Consider the following 4,570-nt stretch of genomic DNA (forward strand, 5'->3'; position numbering starts at 1 on the left):
GAACCTCCTTTAGCGTTCCTACTATTCAAAATCTGTATGCGGCCAATGTCATCAATGCCTCATAAAACGTACGACTACATGGCACATCCCCGCCATCCAGTACTTCCAGTTCAGGTAACAGAACAATTATGTCAGGACTTACCTCTATAAGCATCCATAGCCTCGTTCGCTTCCTTTTGTTGTACGTATAACTCGTATGGGGAAATCTTATTCCTTATGACTTGGCTCTATCGCACGATTTAAGATTGAAAGAAGGTCAACAATTCCTAAATGCCCCGCAGCCTCCTGTGTATAAATGTGGCCGGCTTCACACTCATAAACAGGACTCTACTGGACACGACTTTGCAGACAACCCCTTAGACCGACCTGCTCTGATACCACTTTGTCACACCCCGACCTTACTAGGGTGTGATGGGCACCCGACCCCATATCTGGAGCCGAGCGAACCCGCTGACTCTTATTACATAAATAAACTCTGGAATCAATTCAGAATAAAATGCATAGTAAGCTATCAATTTTTTATTTTTTTTTGGAGAGTGTATCATCATATGGAACGCGTGACATGAAACGTAATAACAAATTGACAGGCGAAGCCGTCTACAAAGCTGACGCTCTATACCCACGACTCTGTCTGCAAAGTCTCTAACTATAATCGGAAACCATGGCACATATACACTGACTCGGCTACACTCCCGGGCTAGCTGGAGCTCGCCAACTTCGCTGGAACATCTTCTATAAGGGCCTCAGCTCATCTGGGTGTACCTGCGCGGCATGAAACGCAACCCCCGAAGAAGAGGGGTCAGTACGAGCAATGTACTGAGTAGGTAAGGCATGAACGACAATACAAGGAGAGGTACCAGTGGAGATAATCATAAAGGAATCATATGGCATCTCATATGGAACATATCATTTCATATCATATCATATCGTGTCATATCATATCATGTCATATCATGTCATATCGTATCATATCATGTCATATCATATCATATCATGTCGTATCATATCATGTCATATCATATCATATCATATCGTATCCTGTCGTATCATATCATATCATGTCATATCATATCATATCATAGGGAGTCATATAGCGTATCATAGGCTGATTGAGATACATGTACATATGAATGCCACTTAGGGCGGAAACCATGCATGCTTATCGGGTCATATCATATCATAGCACCGAACAAGTCGGCTCGCCCACATTGCGCCGAAATATGTCGGCTCGCCCATATATCCCGCGTCCGGGATGATAATGCCAGCTGACCAGGTGGCGATGAAACATGTGTCCCTTCCCCATATCCCCATATACATGTATCCCTTCCCCCCTTCCATATACATATATAGCATGCATGAGAGCCCAAGGAAAGTCATGTGTCTATCGGAGTGACGTAAGGTCGGTAACCTCCGATTGTATTATGGAATCATCATGGTCGTCATGTCACGCCTTGAAGGAACAATTATAAGGCGAGACTATCAATGAAGAACATTATCTCGGGAAAACATAAAACAGGATCATAACATATTACTTCATATACTTTAAAACCTTCAAAATAGTCATTATCCAAAAGTAGCTTAACATTTCATATCGTCGTATTCATGGTAAGAACATATCCTTGGCATATTCGTCATAGACACTTTCTCATGTCTGGCTTCATTATTGTCATCATAACTCCGTAGTCGTTGTTTTAGTTATAAAAACTTTAAAAAACGTAAAACTTGGATTTTGGAGAAAAATGTATATTTTGAAAAACATTTATAACTTTTGGAAAGGAAATCATGGTTTGAATTCATAACTTCTAGCTTTTGAAAACAAGGACGTTATGGGGAACATTTATAAGACTACATCATAGGATTCATGCCATAGAAAGAAAAGGGCTTAGCCTTAACATACCTGCGCCGCGCCTTACTAGCTACGCTTATTCGTCCAACTTGTTAATCTACATTCAAAGGAGTTCACACATTCGTTAGATCCTTTGTCATATACTTGCCTTAACCTTTCAAACACATTCATTTATATTCTGCCGAAATTTCGGCAGCATCTCCCCTGTAAATACACCACCCCCGAGATTCTAACTCGGCCAAATTTAACAACAACAATCCGAGAATGGAACTCGGCCAAACCAACAACAATATTAGCAATGCATTCTAGCAACATTCCAACATTTAATTCAATTCAATTCAATTCAATTCACATAATCTTTCAACGACTCAATCCACATATTACTTTGGCCGAAACCGTCCAATTCAACAACAACCATGCATGTCATCATCGTTCATGTATGCTAACTTCAACAACGACCTCCATTCTTCATCACATAATCCATAACAACGACAACTAGAATGTCAAATAACATCAATTTACCTTAGCTTACCAAAACGCCTATTATTTGACCATAACCACTTCCTACATATTTTCATGCATTTTCATCCATCTTTTCTATATATTAAAACAACAAACAACATACTTCATATAATTAATTCAATCCTCTCACACAACACAACACATATACACGGCCAACACTACTCCATACGGCTACCATTCCAACATATTATATTCATGGTTTTTCATTCATTTTACATTATGGATTTCACCATACAATAATTAAACTTCTAAATAAAATCATTTCATCTTGTCTACACAATACTACACATATTCGGCCATACAACAACATTATACACATCTTTATGAATTTCACCCATTTCTTGACATTACAATCACAACCAACATACTAAATACTCTTAATCCATTCTTCCTACACAACACACCACATGCACCACACGGCCACATCTCTATATGCACGTTTTCATGTTTTTCATCCCTTTTACGTTATAGAATTCATAACACAACAATCAAATTACTAAATAATATTAATTCATCATTTCAGTCCAACACCACATATATTCGGCCAACATACAACTCACCACAACTTCATGAACTTCCTTCATCTACACACTCCACAACATACACAATCATCTATAACATATGAAAATAAGGTTTAAACCTTACCTTAGCACTAGTTCCTTTTCCCGGCTAGAACCTCATTTTTGCGAAACGAATGATTCAGTTGTTCCAACTAATACTCCACATTGTAGAGAACCTTCCACTTAGTATGAAAGCTTGAAAGAAATAATTTTTCTTGATCAAATCTCCCATGGCCATGCTTGGCCATACCTTGGCCGAACCCTCTCTCTCTTTTTTTTTTTTTTTTTTTTTGTTGTTCTTTCTTTCTCTCTAATTTAATTATGAAGACCTCTTATGTATATATATATATATATATATAGGTCTTCCATCACTTATCCATATTTGCAATTTAGTCCCCCAATTATGGTCACATGCCCCATTTCTTTCTTTTCTAGAATTCTCTCCCTTTTTCTTGATGTTTCTTTTCTTTTCTTGATTTTTCCTCACTTGGTCAAAGAAGACCAAGTGTCTTCTTTCATACACTTTAGTCCATCTATATTTACACTTTGCCCCCTTCACATATAAAATGGCCACATGCTCCTTTCTTTCTTTACTTACTTACTTATTTATTTATTTATTTTTATTTTTTTCTAGAATTTTCTTGAACTTTGTGAAATTACCATTTTACCCCTAGCCTTCCATAATATCACCATGGTTCTATTTTGCGAATTTCCTTTTTCGCCCTCAACCTTTCTTAATATTTCCATAATACTAATGTTGTGAATAATATTTATAACCCACTTGTTCATTGAAATACATTTGGAAGATGGTCATTCCCTTAACTTCGTTACGACTGCCTTGGATTATCCGAACGTATAAAATACGGGATATAACAGTATTGTCAAATCAAGCCTTTATGTGTCATAGATTCCTGAAATTGACATTGCGCATTAAAATCGTGCGCAATACAAGTCGTGTTAAAACGATCAAATAATGCAGCAACGTATTGTCAAATCAAGCCTTTATGTGTCATAGATTCCTAATGTAATGAGCCGACATTATTGTACGCAAAAAAAGATATTAAGTTTTATATAAAATATTAATATTTTGGGGTTTTGAAACATGCCTAATCTTTGCCCAAAGTATGAAAAAAAATGTGATTTGAAAGGTAACACCAAAAATAAAATAAAAAAATGTGCTCCTTCACGCATGAAATTAGTGCGTGAAAGGCAAAATGGGAAACTTCCTCTTTCACGCATGAAAGTAGTACGTGAAAGGACTTGAAAAAGGAGCTTACTCTATTTTTGTAACCTGGTCCTTTCACGCATGAATTTTGTGCGTGAAAGGGTCAAACTGAATTTTTGCAGTTTGGTCCTTTCACGCACGAAATTCGTGTGTGAAACCTACTAATGTACATTTTTTTTTTGCACTACTTTGGTTCAACTTTTTTTTTTTTTGTGCTACTTAAGTCGCGGATTCACAAAAAGGAGATACACAAAACAACAAAAACAGAGTAAAACGTACACAAAAACTATATCCAGAGAACACAAAAGAAAACAGTGAGCAAAAATACCAAGAGGGAAAAGTATCTAGAGCAATTTAGGAGTTTCGAAAAGGTTTTGTTCGAGTTTGAGGTTTTGGTTTGCGATTTTGAGTTCATGG

The 4,570-nt window shown here is 37.0% G+C and overlaps 1 long non-coding RNA gene across 1 annotated transcript; it reads right to left on the minus strand.

Annotated features, from left to right (window-relative positions):
* Nucleotides 1–3,772, minus strand: LOC132633887 (uncharacterized). The gene is made up of 3 exons (XR_009579912.1): nt 3,014–3,772; nt 1,898–1,943; nt 1–762 (listed from the first exon to the last, which is right to left on the minus strand). It is a non-coding gene; the product is annotated as an uncharacterized LOC132633887 (long non-coding RNA).
* Nucleotides 3,773–4,570: the final 798 nt, after the last annotated feature.

Source organism: Lycium barbarum, chromosome 3 (assembly GCF_019175385.1).
Source record: "Lycium barbarum isolate Lr01 chromosome 3, ASM1917538v2, whole genome shotgun sequence".
Lineage (NCBI taxonomy): Eukaryota > Viridiplantae > Streptophyta > Magnoliopsida > Solanales > Solanaceae > Lycium > Lycium barbarum.